Source organism: Neoarius graeffei, chromosome 1, assembly GCF_027579695.1.
Source record: "Neoarius graeffei isolate fNeoGra1 chromosome 1, fNeoGra1.pri, whole genome shotgun sequence".
Lineage (NCBI taxonomy): Eukaryota > Metazoa > Chordata > Actinopteri > Siluriformes > Ariidae > Neoarius > Neoarius graeffei.
Window position 1 is genome coordinate 94,728,416 of NC_083569.1, and position 16,466 is coordinate 94,744,881.

Here is a 16,466-nt window from a genome sequence, read left to right on the forward strand (position 1 = left end):
AACTGAATTGAGATCTAGAAAAGTGTTTCAAGGGAATCTAAGAATGTAGTTCTAGAAGAGATTTGGTTTTGAGACAAGAATGGGGATATGAATGAGAGTTCCAACAGAAGTTAAGAAAGCAGATCTTGGAGAGATTTGGACTCCAGAACTAAATTGGGATCTTGTTGAGAGGTCCAATACAGTGAGGAAAGTAGTTCTTGAACAGATTTGTATTCTAAAATAGAATTAGGATCTGGATGAAAGTGTCAAAATAAGATGGGAAAGTAGCTCCAGAAGAAATCTGGATTCTAGAAGACAATGGGGACTAGTAAAAGTGTTCCAAAGCAGTAAAAAGTAGTTATAGAAGAGAACTGGAATCTGGATGAAAGTTGAAAAATGAGTTAAGGAAGAAGATTTATAAAAGATTTGAATTTTAGAAGAGAATTGTGATCTAGACACAAGTTACAAAATACTTTTATGATGCAGGTATAGAAGAGATTTGGATTGTAGGACAGAAGTGGGATCTGGACTTGTGTTCTAATATAGGTAAGAAAGTAGTTAAGAAAGAAAGTAGAAGAGCTTTGGATTTGAGAGGATAATTGGGACCAGGAAGAGTTCAAAAACTAATGTACAAGTGTAGTTCAAGTGTAGGTTTTTCATTCTCAAACAGAATTGAGATTTTGGGTTGAGAATTCCAAAAGGATATTAGAATGTTGTTCTAGAAGAAATTTTAATTGAACAAAATTGGGATCTGGATCGTGCTCCAAAACAAGCTAAGAAAGTAGTTTCAGAAGACATTTGAAATCAGTGGGATAATTGGTACCAGGAAAATAGTTCCTAAACCAGTTTACAAAGAAGTAGTAGTAGAGGGAAAAGAGCTTGGGATTCTAGAAGGGAATTGGGGCCATGAAAAGTGTTCCAAAGGAGCATAGCTTTGGATTCTAAACAAAAATTGGGATCAGGAAGTAGTACAAGTTGAGAAAGTACTTTTTTCAGAGATTTTGATTCTAGAAAAAAATGATATACTAGTGTATCTCAAAAAATTAGAATACCATGAAAAGTTCCTTTTTTCATAATTTAATTCAAAAAGGTAAACTTTCATATATTCTATATTCATTACATGTAAAGTGAAATATTTAAAGCCTTTTTTGTTTTAATTTTGATGATTATGGCTTATAGCTCATGAAAATCAGAAATCCAGTATCTCAAATTATTAGAATATTCCCTAAGATCAATCAAAAAAAGGATTTACAATACAGAAATGTCCAACTTCTGAAAAGTATATTCATTTATACACTCAATACTTGGTTGGGGCTCCTTTACCATGAATTACTGTATCAATGTGGTGTGACATGGAGGTGATCAGTCTGTGGCACTGCTGAGGTATTATTGAAGCCCAGGTTGCTTTGATAGTGGCCTTCAGCATATCTGTATTTTTGGGTCGGGTGTTTCTCATCTTCCTCTTGACAATACCCCATAGATTCTCTATGGGATTCAGGTCAGGCAAGTTGGCTGGCCAATCAAACACAGTAATATTATGGTCAGCAAACCATTTGGTAGTAGTTTTGACACTGTGGGTAGGTGCCAAGTCCTGCTGTAAAAGGAAATCAGCATCTCCGAAAAGCTCGTCAGCAGATGGAAGCATGAAGTGCTCTAAAATCTCCTGGTAGATGGCTGTGTTGACTTTGGACTTGATAAAATACAGTGGACCAACACCAGCAGATGATATGGCACCCCAAATCATCACAGACTGTGGAAACTTCACACTGGGCTTCAAACACCTTGGATTCTGTGCCTCTCCACTCTTCCTCCAGACTCTAGAACTGTGATTTCCAAATTAAATGCAAAATGTACTTTAATCTGAAAAGAGGACTTTGGACCACTGAGCAACAGTCCATTTTGTTCTCTCCTTAGCCCAGATAAGACACTTCTGACATTGTCTCTGGCTCAGGAGTAGCTTGATATTAGGAATGCGAAAGTTGTATCCCCTTTCTTGAAGATGTCTGTTTGTGATGGGTCTTGATACACTGACACCAGCCTCAGTCCATTCCTTGTGAAGCTCTCCCAAGTTCTTGAATCAACTTTTCTTGACAATCCTCTCAAGACTGCAGCCATCCTTGTTGCTTGTGCACCTTTTCCAGCCGCCCTTTTCAGCAATGACCTTTTGTGGCTTACCCTCCTTGTGGAGGGCATCAGTGATCATCTTCTGGACAACAGTCAAGTCAGCAGTCTTCCCCATGATTGTGGTTGTGTGTACTGAACTAGACCGAGAGATACACTGTGTTCATACTGTTTTACTCAAACTCAAAATGAAATATTCTAATATTTTGAGATTTTTTTTATGTTTTTGTACTGTATGCCATACTGATCTCATCTCATCTCATCTCATTATCTCTAGCCGCTTTATCCTTCTACAGGGTCGCAGGCAAGCTGGAGCCTATCCCAGCTGACTACAGGCGAAAGACGGGGTACACCCTGGACAAGTCGCCAGGTCATCACAGTGCCATACTGATGAAAATTAAAATAGAAAAATGCTTGAAACATTTTAGTTTATGTGTAATGTGTCTATAATATATAACATTTTCACTTTCTTAAATAACTGATGGAAAATATTGAGCTTTTTCACAATATTCTAATTTTTTGAGGTGCACTAGTATAATGAGCATTCTGAAAAAAAAATAATAAAGTCATTTTTGAAGGGATTTGGATTCTAGAACAGATTTAGGACCTGGGTTAGGTTAAAAAAAGAAGTTAAGAAATGGGTTCTAGAAAGGAATAGGAACAAAACTATGACACAGAACAGAGTTCCCAATAGTCAAAAAGGTACATTTATGAGAGATTTGAATTGGAACCAGAAAAAAAGTGTTACAAAGATGTTAACAAAAAAGTTCTCAAAGAAATTAAGGTTTGAAATAGAATTATGATCTAGACATGAGTTCCAAAATAAATTAATAAAGTAGTTCTAGAAGAGAATAGGACACAAGAACAGAACTGGGACCAGGATAACAATTCCAAAAGCCATACAGGCAGTTGTAGAAGATGTTGGGATCTAGGTGAAAGCTCCAAACAAAATGAAGAAAGTAACTGAAAAGACTGGGATTCTAGAAGAGAATTAGGACCTGGATGAATGATCAAAAATATGTTAAGAACATTGTTCTATAAGAGATTTGAATTCAAAAATAGAATTGAGATCTAGATTCAAGTTAAAAAATAAAGTTAAAAATGTAGTTCTAGAAGATATTTGGATTTTAGAACAAAATTGGGATGTGAACAAGTGTTGTGAAAGGAGTTAAAAATAGCTCTAGAACAAATTTTGATTTTTTAAAGAGAATTTGTGTCTGAACTGGAGTTCCAAAGAAGTGAAGAAAGTAGTGCTAGAAGACATTTAGATTCTAGAAGACAAGTGGGATGGTCAAGAGTTTCAAAAGTAGTTCTTTGAGATTCGTGGGATTGTGAGAACTGCAGTTCTGGCATGTTGTGATGTGATAATTGCTAAGGTAGAAAGATAAAAATAAAATGGCACTTTCTGAGACTGTCATGATGATACTTAAATACCTGTTCCAAAGTGTCTGATAGGGATCTGCCTGCGGAGCCTGGTGGTAAAGAACACTCAGGAACACAGAGAATGTGGTTGGACACAAACAGTGTATGGAGTTGCTTTGAGGACAGATGGATGTGTGATTGGGGGAAATGTGAACTGGAGCATAGAGAGAAGGGTCAGAGGAGTGCAAGGAGCTCTGTTATGCTGTCTGTAGAGGACTGGAGAGAGAAGCCTGTCTGGGAATAAACAGATCCCTCGTTTCCACATTTTACTAATCAAGCTTGTAGCTGATTGATCAGGCTCAGATTAGATTTCTCTTCAGCTTTATGAATGAAAAAAGTGAGGTTAAACTTAAAAGAGAACTTTTTTTCAACAATTCAGATGAAAGCTAACAACTGCCATAATGATATAAAATAATAAATTTGGCAGTGTAATTTTATTGTATTGGACTAAGATTTGAGTGCTAGCCTATGGATATTTTATAATACAATAAAATGCCAGCTACTGCAAAGTCAGCAATGTCTAAAAAAATGTGCAGTAACATGATAAGTCTGAAGCTTATTGGATGAGATGAAGATGGAGGCCTAGCTTGGCTTCTGTGAAGTGGAAAAGCCTGAAAATCATGCCAGGACTGTAATGTACCAGCAAACTGATGCCCAGAGCTTCATTTCAGGCCTTTTGGCTGGACCTATGAAGAACAAAACTGAAATCCTAGCAGCAGAAGGATGCCTGCTGGAAAATGTACCGAATACACCTGTGCTCTAGGAGTTGTGCTTTGAGCATCATACAAGATTGTAAACTTCAGGACATTTACTGCTGAAAATGATTAAAGATCTAATTAAAAAAAAAAGTAAAAATGTGAAAGTAATTGCCTTTTCACATCATTTTAATCAGCACAGAGACCTGGTGAACTGATACTCATAATTGAATTAATATTATATACAACCCCGATTCCAAAAGAGTTGGGACAAAGTACAAATTGCAAATAAAAACGGAATGCAATAATTTACACATCTCAAAAACTGATTGTATTCACAATAGAACATAGACAACATATCAAATGTCGAAAGTGAGACATTTTGAAATTTCATGCCAAATATTGGCTCATTTGAAATTTCATGACAGCAACACATCTCAAAAAAGTTGGGACAGGGCCAATAAGAGGCTGGAAAAGTTAAAGATACAAAAAAGGAACAGCTGGAGGACCAAATTGCAACTCATTAGGTCAATTGGCAATAGGTCATTAACATGACTGGGTATAAAAAGAGCATCTTGGAGTGGCAGCGGCTCTCAGAAGTAAAGATGGGAAGAGGATCACCAATCCCCCTAATTCTGTGCCGACAAATAGTGGAGCAAAATCAGAAAGGAGTTCGACAGTGTAAAATTGCAAAGAGTTTGAACATATCATCATCTACTTTGCGTAATATCATCAAAAGATTCAGAGAATCTGGAAGAATCTCTGTGTGCAAGGGTCAAGGCCGGAAAACCATACTGGGTGCCCGTGATCTTCGGGCCCTTAGACGGCACTGCATCGCATACAGGCATGCTTCTGTATTGGAAATCACAAAATGGGCTCAGGAATATTTTCAGAGAACATTATCTGTGAACACAATTCACCGTGCCATCTGCCATTGCCAGCTAAAATTTTATAGTTCAAAGAAGAAGCCGTATCTAAACATGATCCAGAAGCGCAGACGTCTTCTCTGGGCCAAGGCTCATTTAAAATGGACTGTGGCAAAGTGGAAAACTGTTCTGTGGTCAGACGAATCAACATTCGAAGTTCTTTATGGAAATCAGGGACGCCGTGTCATTCGGACTAAAGAGGAGAAGGACGACCCAAGTTGTTATCAGCGCTCAGTTCAGAAGCCTGCATCTCTGATGGTATGGGGTTGCATTAGTGCGTGTGGCATGGACAGCTTGCACATCTGGAAAGACACCATCAATGCTGAAAGGTATATCCAGGTTCTAGAGCAACATATGCTCCCATCCAGACGACGTCTCTTTCAGGGAAGACCTTGCATTTTCCAACATGACAATGCCAAACCATGTACTGCATCAATTACAGCATCATGGCTGCGTAGAAGAAGGGTCCAGGTACTGAACTGGACAGCCTGCAGTCCAGATCTTTCACCCATAGAAAACATTTGGCGCATCATAAAATGGAAGATATGACAAAAAAGACCTAAGACAGTTGAGTAACTAGAATCCTACATTAGACAAGAATGGGTTAACATTCCTATCCCTAAACTTGAGCAACTTGTCTCCTCAGTCCCCAGATGTTTACAGACTGTTGTAAAGAGAAAAGGGGATGTCTCACAGTGGTAAACATGGCCTTGTCCCAACTTTTTTGAGATGTGTTGTTGTCATGAAATTTAAAATCACCTATTTTTTCTCTTTAAATGATACATTTTCTCAGTTTAAACATTTGATATGTCATCTATGTTCTATTCTGAATAAAATATGGAATTTTGAAACTTCCACATCATTGCATTCCGTTTTGATTTACAATTTGTACTTTGTCCCAACTTTTTTGGAATCAGGGTTGTAAAATTACAAGTTGCTATGCAGAAATATTAGTAATATCTAACTAATATCTAAGTAATGTTAAAATAAAATAACTGGCAATTTTTAAATAAGATTAAAACATGCACACATTCAGCCTGGCCTGAACTTGTTTCTGAAATGTGAATGGGAATTATTTGAGGACATATCACAGATATGGAACCAAATATGTGAAGCAACATTTCGTTTCATGTTTAGAGGCTAAAGCTGTTGGTTGGCGTGTTGAGAAAAGAGAAAGAGCTTTGTGTGAAAGGTTCAAGTTGTGACCATCCTCTAAGGGACCTAGTTAACTTGATTTGAGGAGGATAAAAGACAAGGGTTAGCATAATGCCAATGAGAATTGGACATTTTAGTCTGCTGTGTTCAGTGTTCACGTGAGTATGGGGTTTCTATCATGGTGAGAGAATTTCGGAGCTGGCATGCAATGCTGTCTCATTCTTTCTTTGTGTACTCTCCCTCTTGCTCTCTTGTTCTCTCATTTGCCACTTATCCACTCTCTGTGAACTCATCTTTCTCTCTCCTTCTCTCTGTATTTTCTCTCTTTGGTTGGAATGTGAGTGTGAGCAAGAGTGTCTCATTAGGGGCACAAAGCAGCTCAGTCTGTGGTGCTGACATGCAGGTACAGGATTCGGTTACTGGAGCGACAGAACGGGGCCATGACAGTCCCCTCTTCCTACTGTAGTCTCTCTCTCTCTCTCTCTCTCTCTCTCTCTCTCTCTCTCTCAGTGCTCATTATTTTATTTCAGTCCAGTTCAGTTAAACCCAGTGTTGCTTTGTTGACATGACTGTATTCGGATCCATCTTGGTGAAACACACTATATGAACAAATAAGGTTTAAAGGATAGAATATTAAAATGAATAATACATTCTTGGGGAAAAGCTTATTTTTTTAAAAACTAAAGATTTTTCATGGGGTGGCACAGTGGTGTAGTGGTTAGCCCTGTCGCCTCACAGCAAGAAGGTCCTGGGTTCGAGCCCAGCAGCTGGCGAGGGCCTTTCTGTGTGGCATTTGCATGTTCTGCATGGGTTTGCTCTGGTTTCCCCCAAACGCATGCAGGTTAGGCTAATTGGTGGCTCTAAATTGACCGTAGGTGTGAATGGTTGTTTGTCTTGATGTGTCAGCTCTGCGATGACCTGGCGACTTGTCCAGGGTGTACCCTGCCTCCTGCCCATAGTCAGCTGGGATAGGCTCCAGCTTGCCTGTGACCCTGTAGAGGATAAGTGGTTACAGATAATGGATGGATGGAAGATTTTTCATGTTTTGTCCGGTCATTTGAACCAAATTTTGTCATTTGTTAATATATACAGTATCTATTTCAGGCCTGAAACACATTCCAAAAAAAGTTGGGACAGGGCTAATTTAGGGCTAGTAATGAGGTTAAATAATTAAATAATGATGTGATTTGAAACAGGTGATGTCAGCAAGTGATTGTAATCATGATTTGGTACAAAATCAGTATCCAGGAAAGGCCGAGTCTTTAAGGAGCAAAGTGGGTTGAGAATCTCCAGTTGGTCAACAAATGCTTGAGGAATTTTCCAGGGATAGTTTAACAAAACAATGCAAAACCACATTCTGCACACATTACAAAGGCATAGCTGTGGAAGAAAAGGGTGCATCCCCTCTGTCCCCAATAGAGAATCTCATCTCATCTCATTATCTCTAGCCGCTTTATCCTTTTACAGGGTCGCAGGCAAGCTGGAGCCTATCCCAGCTGACTACGGGCGAAAGGTGGGGTACACCCTGGACAAGTCACCAGGTCATCACAGGGCTGACACATAGACACAGACAACCATTCACACTCACACCTATGGTCAATTTAGAGTCACCAGTTAACCTAACCTGCATGTCTTTGGACTGTGGGGGAAACCGGAGCACCCGGAGGAAACCCACGCGGACACGGGGAGAACATGCAAACTCCGTACAGAAAGGCCCTCGCCGGCCACGGGGCTCGAACCCGGACCTTCTTGCTGTGAGGTGACAGCACTAACCACTACACCACTGTGCCGCCCCCCAATAGAGAATGTCTGGTGAATTCATCTCATCTCATCTCATTATCTCTAGCCACTTTATCCTGTTCTACAGGGTCGCAGGCAAGCTGGAGCCTATCCCAACTGACTACGGGCGAAAGGCGGGGTACACCCTGGACAAGTCACCAGGTCATCACAGGGCTGACACATAGACACAGACAACTATTCACACTCACACCTACGGTCAATTTAGAGTCACCAGTTAACCTAACCTGCATGTCTTTGGACTGTGGGGGAAACCGGAGCCCTTGGAGGAAACCCACGCAGACACGGGGAGAACATGCAAACTCCGCACAGAAAGGCCCTCGCCGGCCACGGGGCTCGAACCCGGACCTTCTTGCTGTGAGGCAACAGCGCTAACCACTACACCACCGTGCTGCCGTCTGGTGAATTATGAAACAAAAATATGACAACAATGACCGTGTACTGTTGCACACCTTAAGACCTGTTTGTAGGAAGAATGGGACAAAATAACACCTGAAACACTTCATCACTTGGTGTCTTCAGTCCCTAAACATCTTTTAAGTGTTGTGAGAAGGAACGGCAACATTATAAAGTGGTAAATGCTTTACCGTTCCGACTGTTTTTCAAATGTGTTGCAAGAATCAATACTGAAATTTGTTTATTTTGAAAAAAAATAAACAAAAACAAAACAACAAAATTCATGCAGTAAAACATAAAACTAGATAGAGACTGTGACTAAAGTCACAGTAATTTGTGCTAGCTGTTACAAACCGGGACAGCTGGTCACCGTACCCTATAGATCCAGAACGGTAAGAGATAGAGAATGACACTTAGTAAGGAAAAGTTGCACCCTGCCACCCTGAACAAAATAAATAAATTGAAAACCTGATTGAAAAAATCATGAAAATTGACAGTTATAAGAGATTGAAAAAAAAAATCCTGTTTTTCATGAATCATTCTGGTTTGGTGATCCAGATCATCACCAAAAGTCATAGTAAAGTAATTCAACCCAGAGGTATTCTACATGTGAAATTTGGTGATGTTTACTTGAAAACTGAGGGAGAAATACCATCCTAAAAACATTAGGAAAATAATAAGAATAAACATAAGAATAAAGTAGAAATATCCTGAGTGAGAGTAACAATTTGCCCCAGTGCTCTGCTCATCTCATCTCATCTCATCTCATCTCATCTCATCTCATCTCATCTCATCTCATCTCATTATCTCTAGCCACTTTATCCTTCTACAGGGTCGCAGGCAAGCTGGAGCCTATCCCAGCTGACTACGGGCGAAAGGCGGGGTACACCCTGGACAAGTCGCCAGGTCATCACAGGGCTGACACATAGACACAGACAACCATTCACACTCACATTCACACCTACGGTCAATTTAGAGTCACCAGTTAACCTAACTTGCATGTCTTTGGACTGTGGGGGGAAACCGGAGCACCCGGAGGAAACCCACGCGGACACGGGGAGAACATGCAAACTCCACACAGAAAGGCCCTCGCCGGCCACGGGGCTCGAACCCGGACCTTCTTGCTGTGAGGCGACAGCGCTAACCACTACACCACCGTGCCGTCCTGTGCCAGTGCAAATAAAAAATGTGATGTATTGTTTTGAGTGCAATGCAGGCCAAAAATGATCTGCAAATCATTGTTTTCAGTTTTAATTTCAATTTCAACATACCATCACAACTTTTTCTGATTTGAGGTTGTAGATATATAGTACCATTTTTTCTTTGACAGCGATTATCAGAAGATATAGAATAAAAAGAAAAGCACTCTTTTCATTTAACATGTAAAAGTAAATAATATGTTTGATGATAAAATCATCTTGATGATGATTCAAGATGAGTCAAGATGTCGCCTGCCCTGTCGGCGACTTGCTACCTGTAGAGTGATCGTTTGTTTGTCAGTCTTGTTTCTCAAACACAGTTCATTGTTTAATGTCAAAAATCACAAGCAACATGTTTGGACTTAAGGTGAACATATGTGTGCTACTGTGGTTTATTTTGTGGAGTGGATGTATCCGTTTTGGAATACAATGTCTCGGAGTGGCTGATACGGCCGCGGTTGTCTCCTACACTGTGGGAGAGTTGTGCAGCATTCGGGATACAATGATCAACAATGACTGTCCAAAATGGGATTTACCCCCGGAGATGAAACGGAGGAAAAGAGGCCGACGCAGTGGTCTAAAGGTTCGAAACAGACACATGAAGCACAAGCCTGTTCTCCCGTTTGTGATTATGGGAAACGTGCGCTCCATAGTCAACAAAGTTGATGAATTAGCGTCGCTGGTGAGGTATGACAGACTATACCGACAGTGCAGCCTTCTGTGCTTTACGGAAACTTGGCTTACGGATTGCATTACTACGGCTTATATGGAAATGGATGGATTTACAATGATCCGACATGATAGGGATCCTGAGAAGGCAGGCAAGAAATCGGGCGGTGGTGTCTGCCTGTACGTTAACAATCAGTGGTGTCATCCTGGACACATTACGGAAAAGCACAGAGTGTGTGACCCAAACATTGAACTACTGGCGGTGAGTTGCAGACCCTATTTCCTTCCACGGGAGTTTACGAATGTCATTGTAATCGTAACATACATCCCACCATCTGCCAATGCTAAATTGGCAACTGACTCGATATCAAGAGTTGTCCATGAACTTCAGAGTCACACAACGGACACTCTCGTTGTGATTAATGGTGATTTTAATCACTGTACCCTCTCCGCGTCGCTGCCCTCATTTAGGCAGTTTGTCAACTGCCCAACGAGGGGCGAAAAAACTATTGACCTTTTTTATGCAAATATTAAAGACAGCTACAAATCTTCTGACCTCCCTCCACTTGGGAGGTCGGACCATAATTTAGTGCTCCTTTCCTCCAAGTACACCACTTTGGCTCGTAGACAGCCTGTTTCTACAAAAACAGTGCGTGTATGGTCAAAGGGGGCGTGTCAGGATTTGCAAGACTGTCTGGAGTGTACCGATTGGTCTGTTTTCTATGATGAAGACTCTAAAGAGGTGGATTGTGTGACTGACTGTGTTACTGATTATATTAAATTCTGTACGGATTTGCTTATCCCATGTAAAACTATAAAACTTTATTCTAACAATAAGCCATGGATTACTAAGGACATTAAGGATGCAATTAATGAAAAGAAAGCTGCCTTCATGAGTAAGAACAAGGACAGGATCAGAGTGGCACAAAAGAATGTAAAGGTTGCCATTAGGCAAGGAAAGAATAAATACAAGGACAGAGTTGAGAATAAACTACAGGAGTGTGACACCAAAGGTTTATGGAATGGACTTAAATCAATAACAGGGTTTGGTCCTGTCACTAGCAACCTGAATGGGGAAACATTCACACCTGATGAGGCTAACCTTTTTTATGCAAGATTTGATTGCACTGTGAACTCAACTGATCATCACATACCAGCACATTACATTACACCTTTACAGGAGGAAGAGGGGCATCCATCTCTCTATCCTCCAGTAACCATTACTGTTGAGGAGGTACGCTCTCAGCTAAGGAAGCTCAATGTAAATAAGGCCCCTGGTCCAGATGGGATCATGCCACGTGTCCTTAAAGTATGTGCTGATCAGTTGTGTGATGTTTTACATTATTTGTTTACCTTGTCCTTGTCTGTCTCAAAAGTCCCTGCTATATGGAAAACATCCTGTATTGTACCAGTGCCTAAGAAACCCAATGGCAAGGCTCTTAAAGACTTGAGACCCATTGCATTGACCTCCCATGTCATGAAGTGCTTTGAGAGGACAATACTGGGGCACCTGAGGGCACAGGTCAGTGCCTTTCAGGACCCGCTGCAATTTGCTTACCGGGAGGGTGTTGGTACGGATGATGCTCTTATTTATTTGTTGCACAGGGTGTACAGCCATTTGGAGACCTCTGTTGCTTCTGTGAGAATAATGTTTTTTGATTTTTCTAGTGCTTTTAATACCCTACAACCTCACATTTTAGCCAAAAAGCTTTATGGTTTTAATCTTCACAAATCCACTGTAGGTTGGATCACTGACTACCTCACACGTAGACCGCAATATGTAAGAATACAAAATAGCACTTCTGAGACTATTAAGACAAACATAGGGGCACCACAAGGAACGGTGTTATCTCCTTTTTTATTTACTTTATACACCTCTGACTGCAGACATAGTAGCTCCTCTTGTCTCATCTCATCTCATCTCATTATCTCTAGCCGCTTTATCCTTCTACAGGGTCGCAGGCAAGCTGGAGCCTATCCCAGCTGACTACGGGCGAAAGGCGGGGTACACCCTGGACAAGTCGCCAGGTCATCACAGGGCTGACACATAGACACAGACAACCATTCACACTCACATTCACACCTACGGTCAATTTAGAGTCACCAGTCAACCTAACCTGCATGTCTTTGGACTGTGGGGGAAACCGGAGCACCCGGAGGAAACCCACGCGGACATGGGGAGAACATGCAAACTCCACACAGAAAGGCCCTCGCCGGCCCCGGGGCTCGAACCCAGGACCTTCTTGCTGTGAGGCGACAGCGCTAACCACTACACCACCGTGCCGCCGCTCCTCTTGTCATCTTCAGAAATTTTCAGATGACTCTGCCTTGGTGGGATATATTAATAAAGACAACTATGCAATATACCAGGCAGAGGTGGATAGCTTTGTTAGCTGGTGTGAAGCTGCCCATCTTATTTTAAACGTTGACAAGTGCAAGGAGCTAATTATTGATTTCAGGAAAAAAAGAAATGTGCCAGTCACAATACTTATTAATGATCGCCCAGTAGATGTTGTGACATCATACAAATACCTTGGCATCCACCTTGATAACAAACTGGATTGGAAGATGAACAGTAATATTATTTTTAAGAAGGCCCAGTCCAGACTATTTTTTCTTAGAAAGTTGAGATCTTTTGATTTGGGGAGACCAATCTTAAACATATTTTATCATGGAATTGTGGCAAGTGTTTTATTTTATGCTGTTGTATGCTGGGGAGGAAACATGACACTGGAGGACAGGAACAAATTAAATAAGCTTATTAAGAAAGCAGGGTCCATCACAGGCATATGTTTGAGTACAGTTGAGCAAATTCTAGAGGAGCGGGTGATGAGGAAGGTGAATAGTGTCATGTTGAAAGATGATCACCCACTGTACAGCCTATTTGTGAGGAGTGGAAGGAGTCAAAGGCTCCTTCTACCCAATTGCTCCACTGAACGGTTTAGGAGGTCTTTTATTCCTGCAGTGATAAGACTTCTTAACAAAAACTGCTAAGTACTTTTAATCTTGTAAGTATTCAACTGCGCTTTTAATGGCAGTTTTAGAAAATTGCTGTGATTCTTTGGGAGTTTTATGAGGAACTGTTTTTATTTTTTATATCTTTATCTATTTACAGTGCCATGAGAAAGTTTGGGCACCCCGTCTGAGGTTGTACAATAATTGACTCTGTCTCCACAGAAAAACACCCTAGTGGCATGTCCTTCCTTTGCCCATCAGAGCCAAGTGCTGGGTTGTTTTGCAGACACTGATTTTAATTATTGGTGTATTCCTTTGTATGAAATTAAATCAAATGTGAAAAATAGGCTGTGCAAAAGTATGGGAACCCTTGACATTTTGTTGCTTTGAAAACCTGTAACTAATCATCACAGAGTAATTGAAAACATCAAGTTGGTTAAGTGAGCTCATTAAGCCTTGAACTTAATAGGCAGGTGCATCCAATCATGACAAAGGCTATTTAAGGTGGCCAAATGCCAGTTCTCTTTCTCTTTGACTGTCCTCTGAAGAGCTGCAAGATGGGGGCCTCAAAACAACTTTCTCATGACCTCAAAACGAAGATTATAGAGCAGTATGGACTAGGGGAAGGCTACAAAAAACTTTCCAAAAGATTTCAGCTGTCAGTGTCTACCGTGAGGAACATTGTAAGAAAATGGAAAGCCACAGGCACAGTCCTTGTCAAGGCCAGAAGTGGTAGGCCAAGAAAAATTTCAGGGAGGCAAAGACGAAGGATGCTGAGAATTGTTAAAAACAACCCACAGACCACCACCAGAGACTTGCAAAGGGATCTAGCTGCAGATGGGGTCACTGTGCATAGGGCAACAATACAGCGCAATTTGCATGAGGAAAGACTGTACGGGAGAGTGATGAGGAAGAAGCCCTTTCTTCGCAGTCGCCACAAATTGAGTCGCTTGAACTATGCAAAAGCACATTTGGACAAGCCAGTATCCTTTTGGAATAAGATCTTGTGGACTGACGAAACAAAAATCGAGTTATTTGGTCACAACAAGAGGCAATACACATGGCGTAAAAAGAACACAGAATTCCAAGAGAAACATCTGCTACCCACAGTGAAATTTGGTGGAGGTTCCATCATGCTGTGGGGCTGTGTGGCGAGTACTGGTACTGGGAACCTTGTTAAAGTTGACGGTCGCATGGATTCCACTCAATACCAGCAGATTCTTGAGGATAATGTGCTAGAGTCTGTAACAAAGTTGAAGTTGCGCCGGGGATGGATGTTTCAACAAGACAATGACCCGAAACATTGCTCAAAATCCACTCGGGTATACATGCAGAGGAACAAGTACAATGTCTTGGAATGGCCATCCCAGTCCCCAGATTTGAATATCATTGAAAATCTGTGGGATGAATTGAAGCAAGCTGTCCATGCTCGTAGACCTTCAAACCTCAAGGAATTAGAGATGTTTTGCAAGGAGGAGTGGGCCAAGATGCCTTCGTCCAAGATCCATACACTCATTGATGGCTATAGAAAGCGTCTAGAGGCTGTAATTTTTGCAAAAGGAGGCTCCACTAAATATTGATGGAATGTTTCTGTTAGGGTGCCCAAATTTATGCACGGGCCTATTTTTGTTTTGCTGCATATTGCACTTTTTCTGTTAGCCCAATAAACTTCTCTTCAATGCTGAAATATGTCTGTGTCTTTTATTTATTTCATATGTCAAGACTAAGTTGTAGAATCAAACACCCAATTATATATGAATGAAAAATACTGGGATTTGTCAAGGGTGCCCAAACTTTCTCATGGCACTGTATATTTCTCCTTCTATTTATGATGTGGTTGTCCTGTCTTACTGTTATGTGTTGTATGTATGGTCAGGTGGCGTTCAATTTCCCCCTTGGGGATTAATAAAGTTCCTCAATTTGTGACCTCAATTTGTGACCTCAAAAGTACTGAGCTGAACTGCTATATTTATCATGAAGCACTGCTGCGTAATTAAACATCTGAATGTCCTGAGGACTTAAAGGAGAACTAAAGTCATTTTTAAACTTGCTTTATTTCTTAATTAGCGTGTTATTCAATTATGTTTTTGGTTTTAGTAACCTTATATCGTGACTCATATTGGCAACTAATTGCAATGAAATATTATACTTATTGGCCTATTTGGTTTTCAGCCATGTTGAATTTAGTTTGTTTGGTCCACGGCAGGTGTCGCTTATCCGTGTGATCTTCACGAGACTTGTGCGAGACTTCGAAACGTGAAGTGTCAGCACCGCCATTTTGAAAGCTGTTTTCCAAATGAAACATTGCACAAAAACGAGTTTAAGTGACACTTACTACCTACTTTTTTCAAACTTTCCCAATTGCTATCAAAACAAAAAAACTTCTGGCTTGATTACCTCAGCGTTCGAAAGAGGGCGTACGCATCTTTTGACAACGTTGGCAGATGTTGGTCACTTTGATTTCTGCTTCGTTTTACTTCTGTCCTATGATGTCTCGCACAGGTCTCAACGAATCTCATTTACGGCCATTGCTTTGACATATGGACTGATATATTACATAGCATATTTCCAACACTCATAACTTGCTATAGGAGTGACAAAGTAGCTATCAAAAATGCATTCCTATATTTAATAAAATGAGATAAATAGAATTTTGATAGGCGGCATGGTGGTGTAGTGGTTAGCGCTGTCACCTCACAGCAAGAAGGTCTGGGTTCGAGCCCCGTGGCCGGCGAGGGCCTTTCTGTGCAGAGTTTGCATGTTCTCCCCATGTCCGCGTGGGTTTCCTCCGGGTGCTCCGGTTTCCCCCACAGTCCAAAGACATGCAGGTTAGGTTAACTGGTGACTCTAAATTGACCGTAGGTGTGAATGTGAGTGTGAATAGTTGTCTGTGTCTATGTGTCAGCCCTGTGATGACCTGGCGACTTGTCCAGGGTGTACCCCGCCTTTCGCCCGTAGTCAGCTGGGATAGGCTCCAGCTTGCCTGCGACCCTGTAGAACAGGATAAAGCGGCTACAGATAATGAGATGAGATGAGATGAGAATTTTGATAAAAAAAAAAAAATTGCTTTCAGTTCTTCTTTAAGAGGAATATGCTGCTTCTCTTGACTAAAAATGTCCACAAGGGTGTGCTAAAGACTTGGTTTATCAGAT

The 16,466-nt window shown here is 41.0% G+C and overlaps 1 protein-coding gene across 1 annotated transcript in view; it reads left to right on the plus strand.

The window, feature by feature from the left end:
* LOC132871866 (ATP-sensitive inward rectifier potassium channel 10-like) overlaps nucleotides 1-16,466 on the plus strand; it is a 54,976-nt gene that overhangs the window by 11,217 nt on the left and 27,293 nt on the right. The window lies entirely within an intron of this gene.